Here is a 12,092-nt window from a genome sequence, read left to right on the forward strand (position 1 = left end):
TCAATTCACAGGTGGTTTTTCTGTTGTAATCATTTAAAGCTTAATTCTGAGGACACTGTAATGCTTGATGTCTGACTGATTATATTCTTGGTGAGTTTCCTCTTGATGGAAGCTGGTAGCCTCTTTGCATGTAATATTATCATCAAAGCTTATTGTATGCAATAGATCTGCATTTATTCTCTATTAAAATAACCAGGCTCATTATGTTTGCAAACAAATTATCTGGCCTTTTAAAACTTATCCTGAGTGGCGTTTTAAAACTGGGGGTGTGTGCATATGTACATGAAGTGAAATTGTTCTCTTTGGTTTTGCCTCCCTCCCTTATTTTTTCTTCCCAGAACAAATACTCAGTAATGCCATGTTACAGTTTCATTCATTCAACGGGTACATTGTTTAATTTCTTAACTGTTTTAAGCTCTGATAACAGAGCTTACCTGAGAGTTTACAGCAAATAATAGGGGCAAAAAATATGTAATGTAAGATACACAGGATGTATTTTGGGGGACCTCAATCTATGTCTGTAAAGTTTTGTTTGATTTTTATTACTTTTAGTATTCACAGATTTGTTATCTCTAACTAAAAATGCTCAGTGTGACACAATCTCCCACTACCTCCATTCCTCCACTGGCTCCTGCACAGTGTTCAATACCACAGGGAGTTGCTGCTCATGAGATGAAACCAGAGTTGCTCAGATCAGCTGCATCTGCTGCTGCTGACATTGGTCTACTTCTGCCAGTGCCACTTTTCTTGCTCATAGCTTACCTCAAAAAGAATTAAATAATGAGTAGAGATCTTTAGAGAAAAAGAAATAGCAATTTTAACTTATGTTTTTCCTAATCTTTCTACAAGAACCCATCACCTGTGCTATCTGCTTAGCAGTTTTACTTTTAAAATTGCCATTATGAAGTGTCTCAAAAGCTATTCCTTTTGAAATTTTTAATTACATACTGATATAATTATATACACTGGAGGGTACTAATATATTTTATGGGAATAAATAATATAGGTGAGAAGTAAATTGGTTCTACCCCAAACAGCATTTTGTTGAGAAAGCATGAATGTGAAAATGGGTTCAGAAAGCACTCTTAACACTGAGTGGTCATCTTCTGTTGCTTGAAACAGTATTCTTGCCTTTATTCTGAAAATGAACAGAATTTTCTGTCTGAAAACTCATGTTTGAAGTGCTAAAAAACAGAGGAATGGTCCCACCTGCTCTGCATATTCAGAAGAATAACTAGTTGGCATAAATCTAATTTAAAAGTTTTCTATTTAAGTGATGCTTTTAAATTAATATATATCGATTTTTTCTGTAGTAATTTTTAATAATTAAAGGTATTTTAGTGCTTAATTATGTTGTTTATAATGGTTTATCATCTGCTTTACTAAATAGTTCCAATAAACACTTACTACATTTTGAAAGACCCATTTGAAAAGCAGGATAAATTCACAGCTTTTTTTATTAGAAGCACGTTTCTTAGAGATTTGCAAATGCAAGTTAGCTTGTTTGGAACATGAAGTGCTTTTGTTTTGCTTAAATTTTTCAGAGGAGGAAGTCACTGGAAGGAGTGTTTCCTTAACTTACTGTTTCATGTGACTAACACCAAAAATGCATGACAAGTACCAACCTAATGAGTTTGCAGTTAACTTGTACTCACATCTATATTGTAAAAGCTGAATTGCAGTAGGTAGGCAGTAGATGTAGTCCATTTTCTCTACTAATGCCAACTTGACAAACAAATCTGAATTCCAAATGATAGAGGGTTTCTCTACCTGAATGAAAAAATGATGAAGCACAAAACTTGTCAAGTTTGGTGTTCCGTTTCCATGCAGTAAAGCAATAAAACTGGCTATATCTAACTTTTTTGTAGAAAATTAGGTTTGTGCGTATTAAAAGTATTGAACAAACTAAGTTGTGTAAGTACAATTAAAAAAATTGTGAATAACATTTTTAATTTTTTTTAAATGCCTTTTTTTCCTATTGGTGGTTCAAACTGTAATGTAAACAGAGGAAAATTTGTAATGTAAATATAGGAATGTTATCTTTTACTTGTCATTAGGTATTATGGCATTTAATGATTTTAATACGTTTGTCACCTTACCCATTCTGTCAACACACTGCAAAGCAGATGTTTAGGTCAGCACATTATTTGCATACACCAGTACATACAAGCAGACATGTTCATATCCACAAGTAACTTCTGGATGAAGAATACACAGAGACACACCTGTTCTTCCACACAAATGAAAAATTTTTTAGGTATGTTTGGAGTGTACACTTCTGTGTTCTAATTGGATAATACCCTGTGTGTTTTGCTAGTGTTTAAAAACGGGGGCTTTTATTCCTTGGTTAACTTAAACTTCTGAAGTAAATGTGAAATCAAGCTGTAACTTAAGAATGTTGCTTGTGCCCTGGTGGCCTCTGAAGACAGCCGTAGATGCTGAGAGTTTTCATTCTGGAATAAAGCCCTCTGACATTCAACAGAAAGGTCAAATCAGTCATTAGTGAAATGAATGCTACATCTATAAATAGTTCTGTTTTTTATAACACTCAAAAGTGAAGGAAATAACAAGGATAATCAGAAGTGAACTTGGAGCAGACTCTGCATAGTTATATTTTATTGCAATTTCCTAGTAGTCCTAATAAGAAAAAGCAATGTTTGGAAGTGGGCTTTATAATACTCTCTGCTTTATTTAATAGGATTGTCTGCAGTTTTCCAGTTGGGCTGAAGTCTTCTAAGCTCTCTGCCTACCTCCGCGTTGAACTTTTACTAACCTTCAGTTATACTTTCGCAACTGAGGCTGTGGTGGAGCTGGTTTGGGATTTGATAACTTAGGGCAATTTTTTCCTTAGTGACCTAGCACTTGCTTTTGAAACATCCTTCCTGAAAGATAGCAAGGTCTCTCTTCTTTTGCTCTTTTAATTATGAGATCTATCCAAATGTAGCCAGTTTGAAGCAGGTTTTAGAAATATCAGCTGGGGGTTGTCTGTTGCTTTCCTTAACTGCTATTACTGCCTCTCTAAAACAGCCATCAGTAGTGGACGTACCATAGGCAGGGATTATGGAAGCCTTCCCTTCCATTGCGGCTCTGGGTATTGCCAGCGTTTGGATGCATAACTGAGAGCAGGGGGCAAAAGGCAGAGAGGACGTGCAGGAAGTGGGAACAGAAGTTGGTAAGTGGGTAAGAAATCCAGGCTGGAGGTAAGGAATTTAGATGGAAATGATGAGGAGCAAACACTGGATGAATTTCTGAAACAGGAGGATGTTAACGGATGGACTTGAAGTTACTGCAGGAGGACTGACCTAGTGGTGCGTGGAATAATAGAAGCGTAGTTGCCTAAGAAAGGGTTGAGAGAAGACTAGGATTGTCTGTGTGAAGAATGCTGTGGGCTAAGGATTGGACGTGGACCTGCTGTTGGACGTACAGCTGTTTGTTTGGAAACTGCCTATATGATTATTTCTGTATCTGCAGCAAAAATTGTAAGATGCGTGGTGTAAGGAGCTAGAGATTACAGGAAGAGTAGAAATGCTTTCAGGTTCAAGGTGTCTGAATGCTGTCCTGCATTTTAATCATCTTTTCTGTGGAATTCCTTTGTCATGACAGATAACCTGTTGAAAGTACATGTTGAGCTCTCAGTAGGTGATAATCTCTTGGACATCTTTATTGTGAGTGCCTGGTTTCTGAGTCCCTGTAGCAAGAATGCCATGCTTTTCTTGCCTGAGATGGGCCACCAGAAACATTAGTAGTTATATAATGCTCCATTAGCTGTATTACACAGAAATGGTCAGAAATGGGTCTAGCCAAGATATGGGTGCTCTGTGTTCAAATTATTATTTCAGTGTTTGTAGATGTATGTGGGATGACGTTGGCATTGATACAAGATCAATCTAAAGGCACTAGGCTCAATGCAGTCTAGCCGTACAAGTTTCACGTAGCTCTGGGGAGATTTTTCAGTCCTCACTGAGCCATATGTTGATACTGTATCAAAATTAGCTGATCCCATCAAGTAAAGATGGATGGAACTGCTGTAGTTCCTCTGTAATGAGCTTTAGGTTACTGGAACTTGCAATACAGTACTTCAATGTTCTTCCCTTTTTCAAGCTGAAACATAAATTCTAATAATCTCCGTTTCCTTTTTTTGTAAGAATGAATGCTGAATTCAGCGCTTTTCAGTATACTTATTTACTGTTCATAAGATGTAGTAGAAAATGGATAGCATCATTTTATTACTAAGCCAATTAATTCAAATTAAGAATAGCCAAATTTACTCACCAACTCACTTTTTAGGGAAAGTAAATTTACGAGTAAAATGCTAATATGCTGTGACACAAAACCACAGTGTGTGTTGGACATCTGTACGAAGTGTTTGGTATATATTTAGGTTATTTTTCAGTCTTGTGGATCTAAAATGCTGGGTAACCTCCTTAATTCTTGATCTTATTCCTAGGCTCTTGAATTTTGTTTATGAATTTTCCTATTGCTTATGTTGCTTTTATGTTAATTGCTGCCTGTTAAATCAAAAACAGGAAAACATACTTAAATGTGAACACGCTTCACTTTGCATTTGTTTAAGAGAAACATTTCCTCTCAGACAGTATTGCTTTTTTTTTATTTCTAGCCATTCTCTTAGGCTGTGGGTCTTTTCAGGAAATCTGCCCGAGTCTGACATGATCTTCCCCTCATCCCAGCTATCAAGGATTTTACTTGTCTTTACTACATAAAGTCACAAATTAAAAACGTAAGAAATGCCCTGCAGGCTTAGTCTAGTGGTCCATCCAGCTAATCCAATATTCTTTCTCTGGCAGTGGCATAGGAAAGTGGCCAGGCTGATTGTTCCTCCTCCCATTGCCTATTTCTATTGTATATCCAGAACCCGCAAGTGGCATAGCGTTGTTAAAGGTACATCCTTGCCTGTTGTTTTTAGTATCCCTTTATGTACCTATTGCCTAGTAAAAGCATCCAGAGTATCACCATTGTATTCTGTAAATAATTAGGATTGTTGTTAAGATTATTTGATTTTATAACCTCAGGTTGTAAATATCTTACATGGTGCTGTTAGGTTCATCGGTGTTTGAGCATAGCACTCTGTTCTTTTTCTTTTTTCTATCTGTGCTTTTTAAACTTGGAGATCTGTGTGCAAATGATTTTGTTTTCTACAGCTGAAATTGCAACCAGAACTGACTTCCAAAGGTGATGCGGCAGCATGTCTTTAGACAAGTGACTTTTCCTGAGCGTATGTAATACGATAGGCATTCCTTGTAGGAAAGAGGGGTTGAGTTTTCTTGATATAGCAAGAAGCAAAGCAAAAATGTGGCCATTTTCAAGATGTTTAGTGTATTAAAATATAAAAAGTGTGGAAATGAATTTATGTCTTCGTTGTTGTGTAATCCAAGTATTGAACGTATAGATCTTAATGCATTTTTGGCTCCATTGTTTTACCTGCAGTCCTTTTATATTAAAAAAATCTAGTAATAGTAGTCATGGAAAGCTATAGCAATAGTGGCATCTGCCATGAACACTGATCCTTTGGGAAGGAGGTGCTTGCAAGGAGTTTTTTCAGTAGCTGTATAGAAAATGATATTTATGAATTGCACAGATTCTTGACTGTTTCCTCTCTCATGCTTTTGGCTCGTAGGGACAAAAACTTAAATAATAAAGCCAGATAGAATCATAGAATAAGTTAGGTTGGAAGTAACCTTTGGAAATCATCTGATCTAAAACATTGTACGAGGCAGGGCTTGGCTTTCCTTACAGATTTCTTTCCTACAAACTTGAAGAAAACATTTGTAATTCTGAACTGTAGAGATTCATAAACAGTTACTTGGAGTGTCTAAATTACATTGTGTTTTTATGCTGCTGCTGCAAAGTTTGGGGGTTTTTTGTTTGCTTGCTTTGAAGTCTCTGACATTCCTGATTGAAATTGAAAATTACTTGTAAACATTAAGCATTCGATTTGATTTCAGTGCAAGAGGGCTTAACCACAAAAACACCCATGAGCACTTGAGCCATGTAGCTTCTAAGGTGGCTTAAGGATAAAAAGGGGGAAAAGTGGCAGTGAGGTAGCAGCTGAGTTGGTTCAGCTGGCTCTACAGCTCAAGATGGTGTTGCTGTACCTGTACGCAGCTATGGGAAATCACAGCTTGTTGCTTTAACTTCGGAGCAGCGGGGCACAAGCCTCTCCATGCTATTTCTGGAACAGTGTCTGCTGTGTTTGCCTGCCTCTGCATTTTACCAGTCCAGTGCAATATTACAGGCGCCTTGGAGCTGCTTTGGTGTGTCAGTTCCATTTATTGTATATAATGTTATGTGCCTTAAGTTAGGAAAAAAGGAGAGACAGAGGAGTACACGAAGAGGAACAAAAGGCAAAAGTGATTTACTAACTTTGAAGAGAAGCTGTTTTGGGTGTGGGAGGGAGTTCGGTGCAAAACAGGCACGTTGCTGAACTGAATCATCTTTGAGCTATTGTGGAGGGCCACGTTCAGCACTGATCTCTTGCAAACCAAAGACATGTGTGGTAGATTTTCTCCTCTGAAAACATGGCTCTCTTTTCCCACTCTCAAAATGTGGAACATGTGTTCACATTAAAATAACTGGTTTGTACAGTGGCTGAACAAAGACTTTAAATCTGTAAGCACCTCCCCATTTTTAACATAGTAAACATTTTCGGTGTTTTAATTTATCATCTTTCTACTAGCTCTTTGTAGTTTGACTTGCATTTAGTATCCTGATTTATTCCTCCTACGCTGCAGATAGCTAAATGTATTCTTTGATTTTATGAAGTTGTGTGACATCCCAGCCACCGTGGTTCTCTCATCACTCTTTTTCTCATGGAGCTTAATGTTTATTTTAGAACTACTTTTGATTCTGGTCCTAACATCTGGGATTTTATATGCCCGTTGTTCCTTGCCTTCCTGTATGACTTCAGTTCCCTGTGTAGAAATAGTCAGAAATATGACTATGTGCTTAATATGAAATCAGATTAAATGAGGAGGGAAAAACTACTATAATATGCTTCAGACTAAGAATGGGAAAAAAAATTTTTTTTTCAATGCATAAGAAAAATCCATTGCAAATCTGTTACATGCTTTTACAAAATAGGTGTATACGTGTAATATAGAGTACGCATACATACTCTGTTACAAATAATTCACTAATACTTGAGTGAGTTGGTAATGGTTGTGTCTCAAAAGTAGGGTTGGTGTACTTTTGTGTTTTACTCTGCTGTCATTGTTGCCCAGTCATGTTGAGTGGCTGACTTTCTGTGGCCTGTTGTAACTCTGTCTGGGATGAACAGTGTGGAATGTCTTTTGAGTCAAACATGGCCATTATCTCTGAGGAGCTGTAACTGATGCATTTAGTCTATAAAGCTCAAATGAAAACAAGATATATTACTACTTACAGATAGTTCAATTCATAGTAGTGCTTATATGACTTCCCATTAAGACATTAAGGACATCAATTTCTCTTTATTTGAAAAGCTCTATTGTAAGGATACTATAGGTAGTACTACATTTTCCCACTGAAGAAAAGATATTTTAAATTTTTTTTTACTGAGAAGTTCTCATAGTATGCTGCATTAGTATAGGTTTTAAAATTAAGAATAATTGTTAAATGACATTCCATAGCATATTGAATTAGTCAAGACATAGTGCTGTTGTATTTTTGCTGGTTTTGTTTTTAATCTTAAATGATTTGGAGCTAAGGACTTTGTAATACCCCCAGCCTTTTGTATTTGTTTCCCCATCCACCTCCAGAAGCATAACTGTGCTGCATAAAAACTTGATGCATTTACTTAACCTAGTAACAACCAACTATTCAGAGCTGAATTTCTAGCATAATAATACCGGGTGAATTATGTCTTATGTTGGCAGCTATACCATTTTGTCTAATTCTGGGACAGTCACAAAACATGTATAAACATAGCATTGCCGGAGAGAATGCTGAGTTCATGCTCCCCGGGATCAGTCCTTGCACGGAGGGCTGGGCAGAGGGAGGATTGCCTTAGCAGGTGAAGGTGAGAGCTCAGCTCTGCGGTGAGTGAAACTGAGTCGGAGACGGGGTGGGAAACCAGTTGGAGTGCCAGCCAGCATCTCTGCTGAAGGTTACACAACCTGTTATACTTGCTAATCAAATGCTAGTCGTTTGCTGTGTATTTAAATACAGCACTTAGAGATTATGCCACAGTAGGCTCTTTATGAGACGTGGCACATAACTAGTTGCAAATTGCAGCACAAATTACAGGATGACTATACTACAACCCTACCTGAAATACTTATTTGAACCTCAGAAACTCTTTTCAAAGATTTAAATCATGGAATCATAGGTTGGAAAAGACCTTTAAGATCATCAAGTCCAACCGTCACCGCAACACCACCACTCCTGCTAAACCGTATCCTGAAGTGCCACATCTACATGTTTTTTGAGCACCTCCAGGGATGGGGACTCAACCACCTCCCTGGGCAGCCTGTTCCAATGTCTGACCACTCTTTCAGTACAGAAATTTTTCCTAACATCCAGTCTAAACCTCCCCTGATGCAACTTGAGGCCATCCGATCACTAGTTACCTGGGAGAAGAGACCAACACCTGCCTCACTACAACCTCCTTTCAGGTAGTTGTAGAGGGCAATAAGGTCCCCCCTCAGCCTCCTCTTCTCCAGGCTGAACAGCCCCAGTTCCCTCAGCCGTTCCTCATAAGACTCGTTCTCTAGACCCCTCACCAGCCTCGCTGCCCTTCTCTGGACACGCTCCAGCACCTCAATGTCTGTCTTGTAGTGAGGCGCCCAAAACCACACACAGTACTCTAGTGGCATTTTGGCCTGTAGGAAAGTGAGTTAAGGCTTATATTGTTCCATGTTTCTCTTTTTCACTGTGAATGTATTGGAATTTTTTAATATTTGTCTGGTTTATATCTGATAGTCATGAACAATATTGCACAAACTTCCTGCAAAGTTAAAAATTGAAAGTTTATATATGTTTTCCAAGTTACATCTGATATCTTCAGATTGTTTTTATTACTCCTGTCTCTTGCCTTCAGGAAATACTTAAATATCAATATAATTAATTCCAGTGAAGCACGGTATAATGCTTCTCATGTGAAGTTGCTTCTTCAACTACATCAGCAGCAAAAGGAAGGCTAGGGACAACGTGGGGCTGCTGCTGAATGAGGCGGGTGTCCTGGTGACGGAGAATGCGGAGAAGGCAGAGCTACTGAATGCCTTCTTTGCTTCAGTCTTCAGTGCTAAGACTGGCCCTCAGGAATCCCAGGCCCCGGAGGTAAGAGAAGAAGCCTACAAAGAGGACGACTTTCCCTTGGTCAAGGAGGACTGTGTGAGGGATCGCTTAAGTGATCTGGATGTCCACAAATCCATGGGCCCCAAAGGAATGCACCCACGAGTGCTGAGGGAGCTGGCGGATGTCATTGCTGAGCCACTCTCCATCATCTTTGAGAGGTCCTGGAGGACAGGAGAGGTGCCCGAGGACTGGAGAAAGGCCAATGTCACTCCAATCTTCAAAAAGGGCAAGAAGGAGGACCCAGGGAACTACAGGCCGGTCAGCCTCACCTCCATCCCAGGAAAGGTGATGGAGCAGCTTATCCTGGAGGCCATCATCAAGCAAGTGGAAGAAAAGAAGGTTATCAGGAGTAGTCAGCATGGATTCACCAAGGGGAAATCATGCCTGACCAATCTGATAGCTTTCTACGATGACATGACTGGCTGGGTAGACGAAGGGAGAGCTGTGGATGTTATCTACCTTGACTTCAGCAAGGCTTTCGACACAGTCTCCCATGATATCCTCCTGGGGAAGCTGAGGAAGTGTGGGCTGGATGAGTGGTCGGTGAGGTGGACTGAGAACTGGCTGAATGGCAGAACTCAGAGGGTTGTCATCAGTGGCGCTGAGTCTAGTTGGAGGCTGGTGACAAGTGGTGTCCCCCAGGGGTCAGTACTGGGCCCAGTCTTGTTTAACTTCTTCATCAACGACCTGGATGAAGAGTTAGAATGTACCCTCAGCAAGTTTGCTGACGATACCAAACTGGGAGGTGTGGTAGATACACCAGAAGGCTCTGCTGCCATTCAGCGTGACCTGGATAGGCTGGAGAGCTGGGCAGAGAGGAACCTGATGAGGTTCAACAAGGGCAAGTGCAGGGTCCTGCACCTGGGGAGGAACAACCTCATGCACCAGTACAGGCTTGGGGTGGACCTGCTGGAGAGCAGCTCTGCAGAGAGGGACCTGGGTGTCCTGGTGGAAGACAGGTTAACCATGAGCCAGCAGTGTGCCCTGGCTGCCAAGAAAGCCAATGGGATCCTGGGGTGCATCAAGAAGAGTGTGGCTAGCAGGAGGAGGGAGGTTCTCCTTCCCCTCTACACTGCCCTGGTGAGGCCTCATCTGGAGTGCTGTGTCCAGTTCTGGGCTCCCCAGTTCAAGAAAGATGAAGAGCTACTGGAGAGAGTCCAGCGGAGGGCTACGAGGATGGTGAGGGGTCTGGAGCATCTCCCCTACGAGGAGAGGTTGAGGGAGCTGGGCTTGTTCAGCCTGAAGAAGAGAAGGCTGCGAGGGGACCTAATAAATGCTTATAAATATCTGAAGGGTGGGTGTCAGGAGGATGGGGCCAAGCTCTTTTCAGTGGTGCCCAGTGACAGGACAAGGGGCAATGGGCACAAACTGAAGCAGAGGAAGTTCCGTCTGAACATGAGGAAGAACTTCTTCCCTCTGAGGGTGACGGAGCACTGGAACAGGCTGCCCAGGGAGGTTGTGGAGTCTCCTTCTCTGGAGATATTCAAGACCCGCCTGGACAAGGTCCTGTGCAGCCTGCTGTAGGTGACCCTGCTTAGGCAGGGGGTTGGACTAGATGACCCACAGAGGTCCCTTCCAACCCCTACTATTCTGTGATTCTGTGATTCTGATTCTGTATGATCTAAAGGAAATTGCCATTTCAGACATTCAGGAGAGTAAAATGAAATGGTGCAACTTTCAAGCTGGGGAAGGGGGGAAAAACCTGTAAGCAAAGTCTTTGCTGGATTTGGAGGTGGGGGGGGGTGTTGTCCTTTGTTTGGTGTGAAGGTTTATGGTGTTGGGTTTAGTTTCCCTGGAAGACAGTATCTTTTATTGTGTTACTGGAAATTCCCTGTACAGCAGTCCACCTGCTTATTCAGTAAACCACCTCAGAGTCAGGTGTTAATCTTCTCTCTTTTTTTAAATCACTTTTTTTCCTGCCTTCAAAGTAACCATTGTGTTCTGATTCAAATAGTGATATTTTAAATTGCTGGGGCGGGGAGGGGGGACACACACACGACACAATGAAAATTAAAACTACTGCTTAAATCTAAGAGTAGTTTAGTAGTTTTCTTAAAATGTGGACTTCTTAACACTGGTCTTCATAATTTATTTACTTTTTCTTAAATTTCATCCCCCCATGTATTTTTAACCTCCTTTATAAAGCTTTTGCTTCTGATTTTCCTAATTTGGGTGCTTTCCTAAATGGCAATGAATAAGCTCCTCTTTAAGTAGGCATTGTCAGATAAATCCTCTGAAGCATTATTTTGCACTGTTTTGATGTTTGAGAGAATTTTAGTGTAAAGGAAGCCTGAAATATTTCTCCATCTCCTTTTCTCCTCCTGTCAACAGCATATCTGTTGCTTAATTCAACATGTCCAAAATAAAAGGATTGTTAGGAGGTTTTTATTTTAAAATTTGACTTACTAAAAATATAACTATGGTATACTTTTTCTACCTTTGAGATCTGTCTGTCTTTACTATTAAGAAATGTTTTTCAGCATGCATATATAACATCTAGCACTTACTATCTCACGTGAGGCTACCTTAATTTGTGTATAACCTATACAAATGTAGAAGTTGAGTGCAGAAGGTATATTTATTTATAGAGAAGAGTAGGAGGGATGAAAATAGTTTTTTGAGGTTTTTGGGTTTTAATCTTTCTTGCTTAATATATGTAGATCTAAACATCCCTGGAATATATTTATAACATAAAATATAGGTAATACATTTTTAAATAAGTTATATAATATTTCTTTATTAAGTGATCAAATATTTGAGTAGTCTACCATTAAATATTTTTTCTCTTACTTTTTTCCTTG

At 39.8% G+C, this 12,092-nt stretch overlaps 1 protein-coding gene across 3 annotated transcripts in view; it reads left to right on the forward strand.

Moving 5' to 3' along the window:
* ITFG1 (integrin alpha FG-GAP repeat containing 1) overlaps positions 1-12,092 on the forward strand; it is a 97,641-nt gene that overhangs the window by 15,812 nt on the left and 69,737 nt on the right. The gene's annotated exons all lie outside the window — the stretch shown is intronic.

This window comes from Opisthocomus hoazin, chromosome 12 (genome assembly GCF_030867145.1).
Source record: "Opisthocomus hoazin isolate bOpiHoa1 chromosome 12, bOpiHoa1.hap1, whole genome shotgun sequence".
In the NCBI taxonomy this organism is placed as follows: domain Eukaryota; kingdom Metazoa; phylum Chordata; class Aves; order Opisthocomiformes; family Opisthocomidae; genus Opisthocomus; species Opisthocomus hoazin.